General features: G+C 43.1%; 2 long non-coding RNA genes across 2 annotated transcripts in view; both read right to left on the bottom strand.

The window, feature by feature from the left end:
• The window catches only part of LOC140697345 (uncharacterized), a 71025-nt gene extending 65776 nt beyond the window's left edge, over nt 1–5249 (bottom strand). The window contains exons 1-2 of the long non-coding RNA XR_012074297.1: nt 4531–5249; nt 4040–4339 (exon numbers count right to left, since the gene is read on the bottom strand). This is a non-coding gene — a long non-coding RNA (uncharacterized lncRNA). The remainder of the gene's footprint in view (nt 1–4039; nt 4340–4530) is intronic.
• Nucleotides 5250–6689: 1440 nt separating this feature from the next.
• Nucleotides 6690–20147, bottom strand: LOC140697346 (uncharacterized). Its single transcript, XR_012074298.1, has 2 exons — nt 20051–20147; nt 6690–6959 (listed from the first exon to the last, which is right to left on the bottom strand). It is a non-coding gene; the product is annotated as an uncharacterized lncRNA (long non-coding RNA).
• Nucleotides 20148–20980: the final 833 nt, after the last annotated feature.

Genomic DNA, 20980 nt, shown 5'->3' with positions numbered 1-20980 from the left:
GCAATTCTCACAATTCTCATCCACATCCTTCCTCATCTAGTTCAACCCTTTGAGCCAGGAGTCCTCAGTGCTGGCTGCATGCTAGATTGCCATGAGGAGCTCTTCAAAACTACTAATGACTAGGCCCCATCCCAAACCAATTAAATGTGACTCTCTGGGAGTGAGAGGACCCAGGCATCTATTAGTTATAAACACCCCCCACTCCAGGTGATTCCAGTGTGCACCCAGGGTTAATACTGTCTGCTGAAGACTCTAAGAGTGTAAACCACTGCAGGACAGGGATGAGATCTGTTTGCCAGCACCATAGCCATGGCATTGAGCACGGTGCCTGCATATAGTAGGCATCTGATATATATGTGGTCATTTTAAAAATAAGTGACTGATACAGAAATGATCAACGACTGGGGCCAAAAATCATTGACTTTGTCTCTCCTGGTTGGAACCGACGACTCAAATTAGGTACCAGATAAACTGCAAAATAAGCTTCCCTGAAACCAGACTGTCCCCAAACCCTGCCCAATCTCCCAAAAAGTTGTTGGAGTAGAAAAGCCAAAAATGGGCAGAGGATCTAAACCAGCAATTCTCCAGTGAAGACATACAAATGGTCAATAGGCACATGAAAAAAATACTCAATATCCCTAATTATCAGAGAAATGCAAATCAAAACCACAATGAAGTATCACCTCACACCAGTCAGAATGGCCATCATTCAAAAGTCCATAAACGATAAATGCTGGAGAGGGTATGGAGAAAAGGGAACCCTCCTACACTGTTGGTGGGAATGTAGTTTGGTGCAGTCATTATGGAAAACAGTATGGAGATTCCTCAAAAAACTAAAAATGAACTTTACATATGATCTAGCAATCCTACTTCTGGGTATATATCTGGAGGGAACTCTAATTTGAAAATATACATGCACCCCAATGTTCATAGCAACACCATTTACAATAGCCAAGATATGGAAGCAACCTAAATGTTCATCAACAGATGACTGGATAAAGAAGTTGTGGTATATTATACAATGGAATACTACTCAGCCATAAAAAAGAATAAAATAATGCCATTTGCAGCAACATGGATGGACTTACACATTGTCATTCTAAGTGAAGTAACAGAAAGAGAAAGAAAAATACTATATGATATCACTCATATGTGGAATCTAAAAAAAAAAAGGACACTATGAACTCATCTACGAAATAGAAACATACTTGCAGACATACTAAATAATCTTATGGTTCCAGGGAAAAGGGGTGGGAAGGGATAAATTTGGGAGTTTGAGATTTACAAATGTTAACCACTATGTATAAAAATAAATTTAAAAAAACATTTCTTCTGTATAGCACAGGGAACTATGTTCAATATCTTATAACCTTTAATGAAAAAAAATGAAAATAAAACAAAAAAAATCCGTGATCGCATCAATGGCCATTTTCATTCCTATCATTTCACAGATAGATATTTTGGCTCTGGGACAGTGAGAAGTGGATCCCATCTCCAGGTAAGTTATAGCACCTGGCAGCATCAGCATCACCAGGGAGCTTGTCAGAAATGCAGATTTCTGGGCCCCATCCCCAAACAACAGAATCAGAATATGCTTTTTTAACAACATCTCAGGTCATTCACATGCTCTTTAAAGTGTGAGAAGCACCTAACTAACCCACAGGGCTGAGAGAATCCACTGGCTCCACTGGGAAAGTCCTTGGCACCAGGAGATGTAGAAAGGGAAGTGAAGAGACCCTCAGATGAGGTTGGGGGAAGTGGTGGAGCCACACACACCCAGAGACCAAGTCACACCTTCACAAAACCTCCAAAGTATCTGAGGACTTGAATCCTTAACTTTTCAAGTGTAAATCTTGAGCTTGAAAAATTGGTGAGCAGGCAAATTGATACAGCAAAGGAGAACAACCTACAGACACAATATAGTGTGATTCTTTTTACTTCCTGAAGGATCTGGGTGAAGACAGCTCCATGAACAGACACCAGGTACCCTCCTGAGGTGGGCTGAGGAATGTGGCCACGTCTCTGAATTACTTACGGGCAAACTCTTCGGAGTTTGCTCAGGAAGGCAGGGTGGGTGGGACTTCTTGCTCCCTCCCCCACGTGGCCAGAGCTCTGTACTTCCCAGATGACGTCCACTATGCTGGGCAGTCTTCTCAAGGCACCAAAGAACAGCACCAAGATCCCTTAGAAACCTTTGCTTGTCTGTCCCCATGTCAAGTAGTTTAGTTATTAGCATATCAGCATCTTCACCAACGTTTACAATCGGTGGCTATTATTTTCATCATTTACTTCATCCTAAAAGCAGCCTTCCGTGGAGTTTGCAAGGGATGGCTGGGGTCACCTTTTCTTTTGTATAAAAGGGGGAACTTAACACCTGCAAGGAAATGATTTATTTTCGATTCAAATTCTAGATACCTTTTATGCAATTTTCTCCAGATTCTAATGATCACCTACACAGCCTTCCCTGCAGAGGTGAGAGCTGACAACTGCCAGAAGTTCACAGAGAACAGCTCCCAAACCAGGGTGAAGATCAGGGGGAGGAGCTAAACCCTCCACTCACCCCATCCTAAGAGCCTCTCTGCCCTCAGAGTAACCCGACAGTGCTCCATAGACACAGAAAACACCAGAACGGCAGATCTCAGTTAGAAACTCTGTTGCCACATTTATGCTTTGCCCTGCTTTTGCCCTTGATGAAATTGCTTAAACTATTTTCTGCTTTACAACGTCATACACAGAAAAACATTTTTCATGCCCGGGCTCCGGCTCGAGGCAGTTTTTGCATTCTGCAATCAGGAGGAAATTGATTAATGTGAATGTTTTAGCTGCAGTTGTTGTTTGTGTATAAACTTTTGTTAAAACAAGCACGGCAGAATAAATGACCTTTATGTAGACACCTATTAAGGCACTAAAAGGCTTGGCTACATTCATCTGAGACGCGTACACATAACGAGGGGAACAATGAGGGGATCAGCAGCTGCAAGGGGTTGAATTGAACTCTTCAACAATAGAAAAGTTTTTCAGGCCCAAATACCAGCAATCAAAGAGAATTTTTGCAGATAATCCGAGAGAAAGAAAATAATAAAATTTAAAAAAAAATGCTAGCCAACTTTGCACCAGTTAGCATAAGGTTGCCGTCTGAAACATGTCAGCTTAAGAGCAGACCGTACCACCATTCATTGGCCCAACTGCAGTATTCAGAACTGTTTCCCCAAATAATCCCAGATGGCATGCCACAAAATTTCAATTCATTTTAAAAGCTTTCTTTGCAGTTATTATGTGATTGAAAGTGCAAAAGCAAGTTGCCATTCTCATGGCACTATTTGCATTGGCTATTATCCCCTGAAATCCCCTTTAAACAGCTACATTGTCAGCCCATAGGCCTCATTTAGAACTACAAAAAAAGCCCAGATTAATTCGATCAAAGAAAGAGCCAAGTACAAAATGGACTTTTCAAACTGTATCAGAGTGGGTTCGCTTTACAGATCGCTTCGGGGCAAGAACCGCAGGGGAAAGACAGGCCCGAAATAAAGCTTGGGGACGAAGCGAAATAACTCGGTTTGGCTCCTCTGATTTACTGGAGCCCCTCGAGGCGAAATCTCCAATTAAAACTTCTTAGAGGGAAATATATTTAAATATAAATGCTGACGCGGACGCCCGCAACGTGCAGCATCACATTTGTGTCCTTGGCTTTCGGCCACAATTCTCGGGAGTCAGTGGGAAGCCTCGTGTGGGTAACCTGGGGAGTTAGCAGGCATCTCTCAAGTCTCGCACGCTAAATAAGCCAAAGGACTTTGCGCTGTAAACATTTATACCCGATTGTTTTCACCCCATCCCCAGAGGAAATGTTTTAAGTTACCATAAGACAAGAAATCGCTGGAAAACAAAGGAAACCGGGGGTGACAGCATTTCTTTTCACAAAACAAAACATGCTAAGATTCAGGTTGAATTCCGGGATGAGAAGCATGCTGCAAGCCTGCCTTCTACAGGCAGGCTGATTGGGGCTGACGCCACAGGGTTCGTTGGTGGGATTTAGTCTCACCTGGGGGTCTGGAGGTTGGGGAGAAAGCTGGGGTGAGCCAAGCTGGAGTTTGGGTTTCTTAGGGACGCTCCATTAGTTTCCTAGGCAGGGTTAGCAGCGTCCGTTTCCACGGGAGATGGTGCAGCGGTGCTGCAGCCGGCCAGCTGCCTCCTCCGTCTCTGCCCGAAGCGGTTCCCTTCAGCCGCTGCTTTTGTGCGCTGAGAACATTTTACCGAGGAGAGATCGGCTGCACAAAGGTAGGGCTACAGGACGTGTGCAGCAAGTTGTGCAATTGACTCTTCAGGGACCGAGCAGGGCCAGCTGCAACAAATATGAAAGTGATTTGCACGAGGGAGGAACGCGGGGCGATTCCAGCCGGTTGTTTCAGTTGTCTTTTGCTCGGGGAGGGATGAACGCAAAGTCCTCCTGTTCCCAAAACCCACCCGGCAAACGAAAGGGCATCATATTGCTCTTATCACATCCCATATAATGTTTAGAAAGGGCACGCTTACCAAGGGTCTCCAACTCTAAAGCTCCGGTCCTGAACTTCTTGGTTCTATGCTCAGCTAGAAATGCACAGGGTTAAGTTGTTCAAATTACACGTAGGTGTGCACCCCCGCACAACTAAATCCTCATAATCATCCTGAGAATTATCTAGAGAAAACAAATGTGGACAAACTGCAAATTGGAAATGTGACCACACCTCCCACCTCTGAAGCCAGGAAGACAGGTAAAGAAGTAAACGGTGAACACTTGCAGGAAAGGGATTACAGACTCATTGCTTTCAGGAAAGGAGAACACTCAGTTTTCTCCCAAATATTCCAAATTAATTGGAGTCTTCTCTGGATGGTCCTAAATTTTAAGTACAGTAACATGGTCCAAAGAAAATTGGTTTTTTGAGAGCTGAATAAACTGAAATTCTTCAAACCTAAACCTGTAAAGGAAAAGGGAAAGATAATCATGTCTCCTGATTCCTTAGAGAAAACTGTGCCACTGGAGAAAACACATTCACGGTAATCTGTTTCCAGTGAATTTCAATAGCCTGTTACCTAGTCGGAATGGAAATGTTTCCTGTGACTTTTTATGTAGGTCTCACTGGAGCCCTAGATGAAACACAATTACTTTCCTTGCTGGTAAATGTTTGTCTGATGGTGAGTCAAAAATATTCCAGGCAAAATAAGAAAGGAAGATCAGTACCTTCTCGTTACCACTGCCAGGTTTCAGAGACCCGTGGTAATCCGCTGTTTAAGAAAAATCCTTTGGGTTTTTTTTTTTTTTTTTTTTTAGGGGAGTAGGGGAATAAAGGAAAGTTGTCGTGGTACATTGTAAAAGTCTCAACTCTTTGTTCAGAGATCTGAATTCTGGTTCTGGCTCTTCCTCTAACAGAATGACCTTGGGCTAGTCACTTTCTCTGCTTACTTTTACCTTTTCCTTCCTTACCTTACTTTTCTCATCTATAAAATGAGAAGGCTAAACTAGATGATTTCCAAGGACCACCCCAGAAGTAACATCAAAGACTGATGAGAATATTCCTCCGGAGATTGCAGACCATAGTGATGTAATGGTTCTCAAATAAGTCCCTTATGGTGTATCCTTTCTATATAACAGAATAGGTCCACTGGCACAGGATGGGGCTTGGAAGGTTTTGTCTTTGCCTACTAGAGGTTCTGGTCATCTCCACGCTACACATATGAATGAATGTGGTCAATAGGAAACTAGCCATGAAGTTTCCGGCAGTTAGCTGCACCAGTAGATCCCAAATTTGAATCCTCCATGGGAAAGCCTAGTTTACCTACCTGGCCACTGAACCCAGGCTGTTAGTCCTCTAGAAATAGCCTCTACCTTTTCTTCAGTCAAAGAGGGAAACAGGATGCCATTTATACACTGAAAGATATACCTTTTAGGAATTTTGTACTTATTAAGAAGTCTGGTTTCATCATAAATATCTCCATTACAAATATCACCATCCAAGCAGTCATTCGAAAAATATTTAATGAGTGCCTACTTTGCACCAAGCACTATTCCAGGTGCAGTAAATACAAGAGTGGAATACAAGAGACCCACTTTAGGGAGAAGGACACATATAGATTGAGAGTGAAAGGATGGAAAAGGATATTCCATGCAAACGGAAAAGCCAAAAAAGCAGGTGTAGCAGTCAAAATGTAGAATAGATAAACAAGATTGTACTGTGTAGCACAAGGAAATATGTATAGGAACTTGTGGTGGCTCACAGCTAAAGAGAATGTGACAATGAATGTATGTATTTTCATATATAACTGAAAAATTGTGCTCTACACTGGAATTTGACACAGCATTGTAAAATGACTATAACTCAATTAAAAAATGTTTAAAAAATAAAAAAAAAACCAAGAGTGGACAAGAATGACAAGGTCCCTGCTCTCCTGGAGCTCACACTCTAATGGGGACCAAGGAGAGAAAATACATGCCCAAAAATAAAATTAGAAGTGGGGTGATAGGGCAGAAATTGCATGGGCTACACTAGATTGAGTGGACTCTTTAGAGGAACTAGCCAGCATAGATCAGGGTGAAGAGCAGTCTAGGCACAGGGGTCAGCAAGTGCAAAGCCTTCAAAACTTGGGACAGAAAGAAAGCCAGTGCTGGAGGAAGTGAGCGATATAAGATAAGGTCAGAGAGATGAGCAGGAACCAGATCATGTACATCACTGGATTTGATGCTAATTACAGGGCAGAGCATAACAGAGTTTTATGCAGGGTAGTGACCCAGTGGCCACAATCCAACAGCACCTCCCTTTGTGCCCACACCCTACATCCCTCACGTCCAACTTGCAGGTTTTTCCTAGGGTCTCCCTTTCGAGGCAGACCTCCTCTGCTCCCAGATATGTGAGGAAATGAATGCCCCATGGGGTGAGATGGCAGCTGACAGATAAATTCTTCTTCCTTCCACCACCATATGGACTGCTCTGAAAAAAAAAATCAAAGCCTGTCAGAAAATGATCTCACAAGACCGAGAAATCAGGGAGGAATGTATAGCTCAAGTGGTAGAGCACATACTTAGCATGCATGAGGTCCTGAGTTCAATCCCCAGTACCTCGTTTAAATATAAATAAACCTAATTACCTCCCCCTCATAAACAAGCAAACAAACAAATAAAAAGATTGAAAAATCACTTGTCCTGTAGTCACATGGTTTTTCATAACTGCAAGGGAGCTTGGCAAATGTCTTTTAGCTTGAGGCACAATGTGCCCACTCAAATATTACTAACGGAGAAGAGAATAAATATTGGGAGACAATAAGCCAGCTCTATGACATACTGTAACTGTAAAATCATACCTGCCATCACCCAACTCCCAAATGAAGACATTTCTTATGTTAGCATTTCTAGACATTACTGTAGTAAAAAAGGCACATGGATTCAGCTTTCTTTTGAGAAATAAGAATTCACATTTTTCATGAGTTTTTTTAAGGGAAAAGGAGGGAGAAAAATACCCTGGTTTTACCAAGGACTGTTACATGTCAACCACTGTATCTGCATCTGTCATCTCATTGACTGTCCACAAACAGGTGTGGTAGAAGGCCTAACTCTCTATAATAGTCAGGATGGGCTAGATTTGATGCAGTTTATGAGCAAACTCCTGGTCACTTTTTGGAGAGGGATAGGGAAGTGAAGAAATCACACAAGAGTTGCTGTTAGTCAAAGAAAGGGACATGGCCATGCCTACCTTCTAGCAGGTGACCAAGTGCCCAGGAGAACTGGAAACATCAGTGACTGATGGTCCAGGGTTAGAAAGAAGCTCTTTGAGGCCAGAAGCACTGTCTCAGTATCTTTGTATCTAGCATCTGGCCCACATCCTCATACATCCAAGGAGCCCGATAAATGTTTAACTAAAATTGTTTGCCAAATGGAAGTTTTAAAATTCCCCCAAGTCTCCCATATGAACCTCAGTCATCTTCCTAGAACCACTCCTCTCCTGAAAGAATTAGCTTCTGCAGCGTTTATTCCTAGAATTCTTTGAGAGTGAAAAGATAAGAACTTGCTGAAAATTAGGTTCTGCCCAACTTCATCCACACTGCCTGCTGCCCAGGGAAAAGGTTCCCCGAGACAGTGTGGACACCAGCCCTCTAGTGGAGGAGACACTTATTTTGGCTTTCACGCTGCAACACAATTTGATGTGTGAAAATTCTGTCTTTCATTTGCCCTTTTACAAGGAAGTAATCACAAATGTTGTAATGGGAAATGCATTTTCCAATGATGAGGTTGTACAGCAGACTAACCACTTTTGCTTTTATGAGGAACCAAGTGCTGGTGTTGTTATTAGAGACTGTCAACTAAATAATTTAAACTGTGCTATTTACGTGAGCCCCTAATTACTGCTGGGATTTGTACAGTAGGATGGAGTTAATGGTCTTTTCTGTCATTTCTCTTCTGTAATGTGATGACTTTTGTGAGCTTCCTCCTTCTAATTGCATAAAACAACTAAGCACTCTGTTAAGGAAAAATGGGTACCTAAATAATGAGTCAAAACCCACCTAATTAAGACATGACTGCCAGAGCTGAGCCCAGAGCTGCTTCGGGGCACACTTCTAATCATTACTGGATGTCTCAAAAACCAACTGCGCATTAGTGTGTGCCAGGGGACATAGCCAGTATCATCCATCCATCCAAATAGCTTCATCAGTCCATTCCCCTGAGCCTCGAGTGTCAGGACTTTAACACTGTAAGCAATGCAGTGCGGCAATTAGATCATCTGATACCACATTTTGAAATAAATCTTATTATGTGGGTTCTCATTCCACCTCTCAGCTCCTCTTTTCTGGCCTGGACTCTGACCCGAGGCTGTTCATGTCAACAGCAAGAGGGTGGAGAGAGGAGTGTGTCGGCCTCCAGGAGTAGGACCAGGACAGAGGGCCACAAAGGAGATTCTAGGCTCATCAGCCTGCTGGAGCGTGTGAAGAACAAGGCCAGGAGGGCGTCATTACAGAGAGCAAGGGCAGGCAGAACCTAGCTGCAGGGGAGGATGGAGATAGGAAAAGATTACTTCTCCATCCACTTAGGGGACTTTAAAGCACTCAGTCCGCCCTGAAGACAAAACAAGATGACCAAGATTAGTGGCTCTGAAGTCAGGGCTGAGAACCGGAATGGGGAGAGGCTAAAGTTGCTGGAAGGAGCTGTAAAATGCTTTATTTATACTTTTACCTGGAAATTCCTTACATATATATTTTGTGTCTTAAAATCTCCTTGTATTGTATGAAAAGTTTGTGTAGACAAGCTTTGACAGTCTATTAATTGGGTAATTCCTACACTGCCACCAATCATAATTCTGTGTGTGTGTGTGTGTGTGTGTGTGTGTGTGTATTTTATTTCCTCCCAAACTGCTCAATATCTGTCTTTTTTATCTTAATTAAAAACTCTACATGAATTCTTCATTTTGAAAGAGGGGAGTCTGTGATTCCAGCTGAGGGAAGAGGGAAGTCAATGCAGAGCTTAGAACACACTGCGTCCCAGGTGCTCATACTTCCGATGGAAACCCTGCATTGATCACATGCAGCTGGAGCTCAAGGATGATCTCGCAGCCGGAACACAGAGTCGGAAGTCATGCGTGGTGGTAAGGGAACTGGATGGATACCCAAGAGAGCTTGAGTGATAAGAGAAGATCAAATATAGAACTCGGGTGAACAGCAGCATTCTCTGGCAAGTGGAGGAAGCAGAGACAAGTCACAGAGGTAAGAAAAAGAGGAAATCACAAGAGGAAGAGGAGGTATTGTTCCCAAGGAGAGAAGTTTCGGGAAGGCATGATTCATGGTGTCAGAGGCCACAATGATCAAGCAGATCATGGATCTGAAAAGAGAGGCTCTTCTGTTCGGAGGTGCAGGAAAGGGAACGCCTAGAGAAGAAGACAAGTGGGCACATCCCCTATAACCACAGGGTAAAGTTTGTGGATTCTACACCTTGTTTGGATCATGGGACAAGGATTTTGCAAGGAAAATCCACCTGGGGAAGCCTTCGCTGTAGGGAGGAGCAGGCAGAGGGGGACCATTTTATCACCTATGCTAATTACTAATTAATTTGGGGACTGTGTCCGGACTTACAAACAGGACGCTCCAGCTCCAGGCCTCAGATCTCCCAGGACCAGGGATCCCCAGAGCCCCGGGCCCTCCAAGGACATGTACAGCTGGCTACCTTCCCATCACTGCCCTCACCAGATGCATTCTCCTCAAGCTGCCATAACAAGGTACAATCTAGGTGGCTTAAAACAACAGAAATTCTTTCCTTCATCATTCTGGAGGCTACAAGTCCAAAATCAAGGTGCTGGCAGGGCCGTGCTCCCTCCAAAGGCTGCAGGGAAGAACCCCCGCGTCTCTTCCTGCCGTCTGCACGGCAGTCCTGGTGTTCCTGGGGCTGTTGCTGCATCACCCCGATCTCCGACCTCTGTGGCTTTCTTCCCTGTGTCTCTGGTGTCCTCTCATCTTCTTATAAGGACAACAGTCACTGGATTAAGACCCCCTCAAATCCTCATGACCTCGTATGACCTCATCTTTATGAATTACAGCTGCGGAGACACTAGTTCCAAACATTCTGCGTTCCAGGTCGCCGTGAATCTGGGGAGCACTGTTCAGCCCGTTACACTGAGTGTGTGAGCACCTCCCTAGGAAAACCAGTCACAGCCTGAAGAGCGGGACAAGCTGCCGAGTCATTTCTCTCCCTTCCCTCCACCTCTTCAATCCCCCTTTTTCCTCAACCATGCCCCCTGGAGGGATGGGCAGCGGTTCCAGAGGGGTCTTGTCTGGCCAGGCTGTCTGCCTTAACCGTCTGTCATGAGAAGTGTGCTGGCCCGCTGTGCACACAAGCAGAGGCCCTGAGTCCCCGCCCGATGGACTCAGCTGTGTGGTCTGTCCAGCCCCTGCTCATTCTCAGACCCAAAGGCTGGCTGCACATTCAGATCCTGACCTTTAGCTCTGCCCTGATGCAAAACTTACCTCAGCTCCATGAGATGCTATCTTCACGCGTTGGTCCTTCCCTAACAGCCATGGGGACATGGCCCAGGGTTACCACAGGCTCACTCATTATCACTCATTGTGCCGGAAGACCTCACTCAACCTAAGATGGGATGTGTTCTTCTGCTTTAATGCTCGCATCTCCCTGTCCACTTACGCAGGACTTGAAAACTCTGTCTTGTATAGACCGTTAAATGGAACTTTTCCAGGCTGCACTGATGATAAGTGGTATCGGATAACTGCCTGTTATCAGGTGGGCATATTGGATGACACTTTTTTTAAAATGGCCTGGCCAGATCAGAGCTGAATGCTCTCTTGGGGGCGGGGACAGCATATATTTGGAGGATTTAATAAAGCTCTAACTTTAGAATAATTTTAGATTTACAGAAAATTTTCCAAGACAATACAGAGTGTTCCTATATACTCCACACCCAATCTTCCCTGTAATGAACACCTTGCATTAGTTTGGCACATCTGTCAAAATCAATGAACCAATATTGAGTTGTTATTATTAACTAAAGTTCATATGTTATTCGTTTTTCCTTAATTTTTACTTCGTGTCCTTTTTCTGTCCCCAAAGCCCACCCTGAATACCTTATTACATTTAGTCAGCACGTCTCCCTCCACTTCTCCTGATTAATTCTCCTGGCTGTGATAGTCGGGATGCTAGCTTTTACAGTGGCTCTGCGGTTTCAGACTCAAGATCCATGCGTACCCCACGACCTAGACCCCCAGAACCCATGAGCACGGGGAGAAAGTCACAGGCGCAGACATGGGTCACTCAGGGCGATCCAATCTGCACTGTTTACAAATGTCTACAAAACAAATAAAATAACTCTTACAGTGGTATGAGGAGTGGCATCTTGTCCTGTAACAAATGGTACCTTGGTTTGTACAGCGCAAGAAGAGGAACAGGAAATGGATAAGGAATAAAGCCACATGGCTGGGAAGGAAACTTCAGAAAACTGCCAAGAGGACCTGTTCTTATCAGCGGAACAGAGAGCAGCGTGAATCCCCTGAGGGCCCAGAGTAAGGCCAGCCAGGGGCAGGGACAGACGCTGCTAGTCCACCCCTCCCATGGGAGCAGGGACACAGGCAGTTTCGCCCCAAGAGTCTTCATTCTCCAAACAGATGGTTAACTGGGAGGTTGTCCACAGGGATGGATCAGGCTCACAGAGCCCCTCCCATGTGCCATCAGGGCCAGGGACCCCCAAGGATATTTGCTTCCCAGAACCAGAGGTGCCTGTCAGGTGGGGACACCCTCAGGTGGCAGAAGACATGAATTCTTCTGTTCTCTATTTCCATCAGCACAGTCTCCATTTTATCTCCCTGGGGAACAGAACTGCCATCTCTCTCCTTGTGTGGGGCCAGGTCAGCCTCACACAGTGAACATTCTGCTGCTTGTAGTGGAGGATGGGGAGGAAGGAGACCTAACACCTGGGAGAGAAAGGGGTAAATAACCACTTTGAGGCCTGGGAAAGGAACTGGGGGGAAGGGGGCAAAAACAAACAGGAAGTACTTTTCCCATTTTTCCCTCATGGCCTCTAATTATTCATCACCCATTTTTGCCTCCTCGACCCTCCTAGTATTTTTTTGCAACTTTACAGAGATATAATTCACATACAAAACAATTCACCCATTTAAAGTGTACAATTCAGTGGCTTTTAGGGTTTTTAGTATATTCACAAAGTTGTTCAACTATCACCACTATCTAATTCCAGGACCTTTTCATCATCCCCCAAATAAACCCTGTGCCCATTAGCATTCATTCCCATCCTTCCCTCCCCACTTCCCAGATCCTGGCAACCACTAACCTGCTTTCCGTCTCTATCGATTTGCCTGTTCTGGACATTTCATATAAGTAGAATCATACATTATGTGGCCTTTTGTGTCTGTCTTCTTTCACTTAATATGTTTTCCAGGTTCTTCCATGTTATAGTTTGTATCAGTACTTCGTTCCTTTTTATGGTTGAATAAATGCACCATTGGATGGATATACCACATTTGTTTATCCATTCAACAGTTGACAGACATGTGGGTTGCTTCCACTTTCTGGTTATTATAAACAATGCTATTATGAACATTAGTGTGCAAGTTTTTCTACAGAAGTATGTTTTCAATTCTCTTGGATATACACCTAGGAGTACAATTACTGGGTCATATGGTAACTCTGTTTAACTTTTTGAGGAACTGCCAAACCATGGCTGTACCAATTCTTTCACAAGAATAAGAGATAAACTTCTCTGTTGTTTAAGCTAGTGTTCTTTGGGGTTTTGATGTACATACAACTGAGTCTAATTATAACTGGTACACTTGGCAATTAGGTCTTTGGTGTTTCATAAATAGGTACATATGCTTTAATTGCTAGGGTGTGTCTTGTCTGCCCAATAAGACTGGATGTAATTTGAGGATGAGGATCACATTCTTACGTTTCTGCATCTATCACAGAGCCCAGGATGGTGCCATGCTCCAAACAGGATTAACTTAAATACTTCTAGATATATGCATGGGCTCACGCTGTCTAAAGAACATTGTTTAGAAAAGAGGATCACCAGCTGTCTCCCTCTGTGAGTAGTGAGAATATCCTTTTTTTGACAACCAGTCACTGAGCTGCAACTTCTGTTCTACCTTTTTAATTACAGAACTTTATGTTTTCTGTTGAAATGTATTTGGAGAGACACTAGGTGTTGCTGGTTTCCCATGAAAAAGAATTCTGCTAGGAATTACCCAGTAATGCTGGAAGCCCTTATTACCAACAGGTTAGGAAGAATTTTGATTTTCCACTTTCACTTGTGCCAAAATTCATTCCAAATAAAATATTTACAAAATAGATAATGTGGTAGGCAGAATAATATCCCCCCCACAGATGTCCTTGTCCCAATCTCCAGAACAGGTTACATGGCAAAGGGGAATTAAAGTTGCTAAGTGACCTTGAAATACGGAGATTATCCTGGATTATCCGGGTGGGCCTAATGTAATCACACGGGTCCTTAAGAGTGGAAGAGAGAGACAGAAGAGGGTTAGAGGGAGATGTGGCTATAGGAGAAAGGCACAGAGGGATCTAACATTGCTGGCTCTGAAGATGGAGTAAGGGGACCGGTATCCTCCAGAAGCTGGAAAAGGCAAGAAAACAGATTCTCCTACTGATCCTCCAGAATGGAACAGAGCCCTGCTAACATCTTGGGAGAAGGTAGAGCTCAGTGGTAGAGTGCATTCTTAGTGAGCATAAGATCCTGGATTCAATCCTCCAGTAACTCCATTTAAAAAAAAATGTTATGTGCCTGCTGACACCTTGGTTTGAGCCCAGTGAGACATCCTTTCAGACTTCTGACCTCAGAAACTGTAAGCTGATTAACTTGTGTTGTTTTAAAGCCACTAAGTTTGTGATAATTTGTTATGGCAGCAAGAGAAAGTCAATACATATACTAATATTTTCCCTACCCCATCCTTTGAAAAGTATGAATCTACTCAGGAAGACAGTGAGATGGGAAGCCAAAGTGGGTGTAGGTGAGAGTTCACCAACATATACTTAATTTATCATTGTCTTATGGTATCTAGTATATATGATGTCAAACAATAATAATTACATTTTATAGTACTTTACACTTTTCTAAGAACTTTCAATATACTGTTTGATTTGATTAATAAACAAACAGAAAGTCATCACAATAACTTTGAGAAGCTATGCAAATGAATTGCTCCCCTTTTGGACAGACTGAAAAACACTGAGTCACAAAGAAGTTCCCAGAGACAGAGAATGACAGAGTCAGCATCTTGTTTTTCTCTTTTCCAAGAGTGGTCCTCAGCCTTTAATATCTTACTCTTTCAAAGAACTTGGGTCCAGGGTGCTAGAAACCAAAAGCCCAATTTCCTAAGGACATCTGTACGTTTGCAGGCATTCTACCCCCATATCTAGCACTTACAGAAAGAGTTCAAGGACATTAAGTTCGTTGAAAGTTTCTACCTTGGGCTTATAAACAATGACCTGAAGTCTGGTAGGTAGCAGGCAGGTCTAGGTACTCCAGACCTAATGTTGCACCACTCATGGTTCCCAGAGCAAAAGGGAACTCTCAGACTGTAGACTCCTCCTTCAAGGGAGTCCTCCTCACTGGCTCTCCCCTCCTGCCCAGCCTGCACCCTCCTCTGAACCCTGCTGGCCAGGGGTTCACCATTGACTGACACTATGAATCTTTGGCTTGAACTCATCCCTCTGAACTGTCCCACACTGGATGCCAGAAGTAGAAAACTCTACCCTGTCTGTGGCCCCTCAAAGTCCAACTCTCTACACAAGTCAGACATTCTCTAGTTCATCTCACTTGCCTTCCCAGTCTCCAATCGATGGCCCCACTTCCACCTTCCACCCTCCCCATGCTCTTCCCTTCCTTCCTTCCTTCCTTCAATGAGTACTGAGGGCACATCTACTCTGCATACTGCACAAGGCGCCTGGCACGAAGGGGTGAAGAGCAGGCCCACTCCCTAGCCTCCGGCCTTGACATCTACAGGGAAAAGCACACATACATCAGACAACAATCTAAGAGGGGGAAACACAGGGCACCTGCACTCAGTTAACAAGGAGACTGGCTCCAGCTCCCTTAACAAGCTTGGATTTGGTTATTTTAAGGTTAGTGATGTCATTCTAGAGGGACATCAGAATGTAATGATTAAGAACCTGGACTCCGAAGCCAGACTTCCCGAGCCCAAATCCTGCACCTGCTGCTTGCTAGCTATGGGCAAGTTCTTTAACCTTTCTTTGCCTCTGTTTCCTCAGATACGATGATGATAATACCTCATAAGGTATGATTAATGATGATTAAATTAATAGCATAGAGACGCTCTTAAATCAGGTCTTTTACATGTATATACAGTACCCAGTATAGCACTTGCCACACAGAATTATAGTCATTAATCTTTGAACCTATATCCTGTGCTAAACACTGATACAGTATATTTCTCATTAGACTGAAGCCATATGAAGTTGCTGTTGTTACGGGCTGAATATCAGCAATTCCACATGTTTTAATCTTAGCAAATGTTATTACATAAGTGAGATCACTGTCTTTTCAGCAGAGCGGTGGGAGAGTGAGCAGATGAAGGGAAAGGAGTGACTGGCTAAGGAAGCCACAGAAGCCGGAAGAAAGGAGGTCTCTTCCGTCCTTGATCAGTACAGCCAATAAAACAGGTCAGAATGAAGGGTGGGAGGACTCGTAGAAAGTGAGCAGATGCTACAAGATTACCTCAAGCAAAAAGCAAAGCACCAAATTATAACGCGTATTGTTACCATTGCACGGCATAAAGGCAAGTATTCCTGTGGACGGATACTGAAGGGAGCATCAGAATGAAAACAGTTGCTGTGTTACAAAGCAGGAATATATGCGTGAATGTTTAAAAGTTTTTCAAAATCTTGTTGTAAAGTGATTTAAATTTGATGAGGCTGAGGGCTCTTCGTGATAAAACCCATTTTTCCTTTGAATTCTTTGACACCGTCTCTGCTGGTTTTCCCCTCCTTTTCTGGTTGTTCCTCATCTGCCTCTGTGTGCTCTTTCACTCTGCCTACTTTTTAAAAGTTAATGAAACATTCAATGTTAATGAAATACTAAAGGGCTCCACCCTAGGGTCCTTGCTGTAGAAGAAATGAAATACTTATACAGAATGGGGGGATGGTAAGGAAAAACTGATTGGAAATGGATTGGAATCGAAGATATTGGTATAAACTTGCAATTTTTAAAGAGTGACATGTGTGTGTATAGCTGCATGTGTACACGTGTATGTATTATATATGCATGTATGTCCTAAGTCAGTCTGCTGGAAGGACCTAGAAACAAAGAAACCGCAGCAGCAATGAGCTCATGTAGCTCATAGATATTAGTTTCTAATGCCAGTCTCCACTAAAAAGAACCAGGAATCCCCAGAGAAATAGCTGATTCCAAGACTAGGGCATAGAACCAGAAACATGTTTTCATGCCAGAAAATAAGACAATACTCCGTAAAATGATGGGGGCATATCACAAGAACACAGGAGTTTTAGGGGACTCTTACCAAATCTGGGGAAATTTGAGCCAAAATAATTAAGTAAAATAGCAAGTTATAAGCCACTGAAAAATAGAAATCCATCAGTCCACACTAATAGTAAATAAATAAGTATTAAATAAGTAATGGAGAAAGCAGGGCTCTTGCTTAGAAAATGCTAAGGACCGAAAGCTAAATGTAGCAGCAGTTGCTGGAGTTGGAAAATCATTCTTTTTCAACCATCATAGCAAAGACTGGATTATCATAAGTTGATGTTAAATTTAGGGGGGAAATTTTGATAAGAAGCAGGATATCTGCATGGACTTAAAAGTGTCTCCCCATAGATTGTGTATTAGTAGCAAAGCAGAACATTTTAACTATACAGTGAAGAAGTCAGACACCTTACCTGAGTATTGAAATTAATATCACCACACCCCAGTGTTCATAGCAGCATTGTTTACAACAGCCAAGGCATGGAAGCAACCTAATGTCCATTGACAGATCAATGGATAAAGAAGTTGTGGTATCAATATACAATGGAATACTACTCAGCCATAAAAAGGAATGAAATAATGTCATATGCAGCAATATGGATGGACCTAGAGATTATCATACTAAGTGAAGTCAGTCAGTCAGAGAAAGACAAATATCACATGATATCACTTATATGTGAAATCTTAAAAAAATGACACAAATTAATTTATTTAGAAAACAGAAATAGACTCATAGACATGGAAAATAAACTTAAGGTTACCAGGGGGGAAACAGGGGAGGGAGGGATAAACTGGGAGTTTGGGATTTGTGCATATGAAATAGATAAACAACAAGGTCCTACTGTATAGCACGGGGAACTACATTCAATGGCTTTTAGTAACATGTAATGAAAAAGACTATGTATGCATACAGATGTACCTGAATCACTGTGCTGTACACCAGACACTAACACAACATTGTAAATCAACTATACTTCAATTAAAAAAATTAATGTCACCAATGAGGAACAGATGGTAATTTGCCTCTGGGAGTGATACCCTGAGAAGAGCACATAAAACAAAGAATGTTGCTCACCATCCAGTTGTACAAGGTTTAAGTCACTAGCCCCTATAGTCAATGACACCCTCGGAGGGATTCAGGATGAAAAACAGATGAAGTGCTCTGTGCTTTGGAAAAACAGGTCTCTTTGACAGTGAGATGTGTATCTCAGGAAGTCTTTTTGAACCCAGATTCTTGCATCTTCCCAAACACAGTAAAGCACTAAAATCAATAACTAAGATATCTATTCCTCGTGACTAGCAGTAACCTTTTACCAAGGTGTATGCTTGATCACATATTGTCCCCAACCAAAAATCATAAATACACTGGCTTCTCCCCTTTCCCTTTAGATCAGTCCCCTCGGAGCCATTGAAAGGCTGTCTCCTGAGCTACAGTTCTCAGTAAGACCCTGAATAAATCTTAAACTTACAGTTCTTATGTTATATGTTTTTCTTTCAGTTGACAATCACAGCATCACAGACACAACATTCTGGCAGGGAATGCATAATCTGAATTTAATCATGAAAAAGTGTCAGCCAAACTCAAAATGAGGAACCTTCTATTTTAAAAAGTGGGGGAAGGCTGTATTCTCTTAAAATGTCACTGTCATAACAGACAATGAAAAGGTGAGGAACTATTCCAAATTAAAGGAGACAAAAGAGACGTGACCACTAAATGCAGTATGTGATCCTGGACAGGATCCTCTATTAGAAGGGAAATCCTATAAAGGATATTACTGGGTTAACCAACACATTGGAATGCAGATGGTGGATTAGATTATAGAATTGTACAGACTTTAAATTAACTGAAGATGATAACTACATTGTAGTTACATAAGACAATATCCTTGCTCTTAGGAAACAGTCACTGGTAAAGAGCAAAGGGCCAGGATGTATGCAGTTTATTGTCAAATGACCCAAAAAAAAATATATATGTGTGTGTGTATAGAGAGAGAGAGCAAAGGATAAAGCAAATAGAACACAATGGGAACAACAAATGAGTCTAGGTAAAGAATATATGATTGTCCTTTGTATTGTTCTGGAAACTTTCCAGCAAATATGAAATTATTTCCAAAAAGGTCTTCTTAAAGTGGGTAAGCCCCACTGTCAGCCCACTTCACTTTAAACTCTACACATCCCCCTGAGTAATCGTATGCGCACGATGCCTGTGTCACACCACAGACACCCAAATCTTTCTCTCTACTCCACACTGGACTCTTGAGTTCCCAAACTCTATGACAGTTGAGGGGACCTCCAATTAATTAGTGGGAGCAGCTAACGTAAGTTTAAGGTGATTTGGATAATGGAAAGCTTGAGAGCTCTGCATTTTAGTTCTTAAATTATACCCCTACTACGATAACTGCTGAATACAGAAATGTTCTATGTCTCTGAATAACCTCTGACTTTAAAAAGTTTTTACCTGCATCATTACCTTAACAGTGATATTTTCCTCTACTTTTTTCCCTTCCTGCCCTTTGGGGTTGGGAAGAAAAACCCACAACATAAACCAAAGCACGTGCCATTCAATACTATCCTCCGAATCCTCATGGACTATTTATTGCCCGTTCTCAGAAATATTTGAAAATGCACTGAAAGCTGCATCTGTCTGCATCTTGTCTTTTGTAAATGACCTCACGTGTAAATTCACCAAAGAAATAGTACATTAAAAAAAAGAAATGTTTGAGGAGTTATTCTGTTTTCCTGGGTCTTTCCTGTGTATACATGTTATTAAACTTTGATTTTCTCCTGTTAAAAAAAAAGTTTGAGTTCTCTAACTTTTTAGACATCTCTACCCAAGTGTGCCCTGAACGTAATACCCTTCACCCTGAAGTCATCTCCTTTCTTCTCTGAGCTGGGCACCATCCCACTCCTGGTTGCTCAGGTTGGAACCTAGGAGTCACACCCCCTTTGCCAGGATCTGGGGACAGGAGGACACAGAACCTGCTGGCTCTAGAGCCACGTGTGTCTGTTAGAGCCGTGGCAGAAAAACAGAAGCTGTGCATGCCACCCACTAGACTCACCTCCTAATTCCAATCTCAGGGAGAGCCTCAAGTCCCTCTGGAATCCTAGTTGCAAAAGAAACTGACAAACATTGTTTTTAGCTTTCTTGTCTCTGCAGTTCGGGAAGACTGAATCAAAAGGAAGACAGAAAGAGTGCTGAATGAGCTAATCTGCTGTATCTGCTACATGTCCCCACGCCCATTCTCACCACCACTGCCCGTCCATGTGGCTAATGCCAGTCGGTCCTAGTCTTGCAAAGCTCCATGTAAGTGTCACTTTCACGTTAGTTCCCTGATTCCTTGCAGACTGAGTTCAATGTCCTGTCTTTCCCTTCTACGCCTCCATTATAGCACTTGTCACACTGAGTTACAGTCATTAATCTTTGAGCCTATATCCTGTGCTAAGCATTGATACAGTATATTTCCAGTGCTCAGCACAGTGCCTGGGATAAAGTAGAAGTTCATTATATGTTTGCTGAATTGAGCAAATAGTGATATAACCTCAATGTTCCAGGCTGCCCCTGCAAGTAGGTTAAAATTTAGGTTCATAAACACCAGCACCCATGGGTGGGGGTTCCTGGGTAAGTTATCCTAAGTTGGCTGCATCAACAGCACCACCCTCCTGGATCTCTTCCTTTTCCCTTCTTGCATCTCTTTAAGAGACCCAGGAACAGCAGCAGGAGAGGAGAGGGAAGACTCGGACATCAAGAGAGCGGCTGCCTGCGGTTCCCGCCGTCCCTTGGCCTCAGTCCTGAAGACTTCCTCAGAGTCTCCTTGAGAAATAAGGTAATGGAGGTGCCTATTCTACAAACCCCTCAAGTACAGGGGTCCCTTAAATATAGGGGCACATGGCCAGAAGCTCCCTGCAGGGGTGCTCAGCTGCAGCAAGACCTGAGGCCCACGGTTTGCCTTGGCGCCTGAGCCTTTGAGCACCTGCCACATCCTGTATCC

The sequence above is a fragment of the Vicugna pacos genome, chromosome 7 (genome assembly GCF_048564905.1).
Source record: "Vicugna pacos chromosome 7, VicPac4, whole genome shotgun sequence".
In the NCBI taxonomy this organism is placed as follows: Eukaryota; Metazoa; Chordata; class Mammalia; order Artiodactyla; family Camelidae; genus Vicugna; species Vicugna pacos.
Note: the sequence above shows the minus strand (reverse complement) of the source record. Positions and strands in the feature narration are given on the sequence as shown.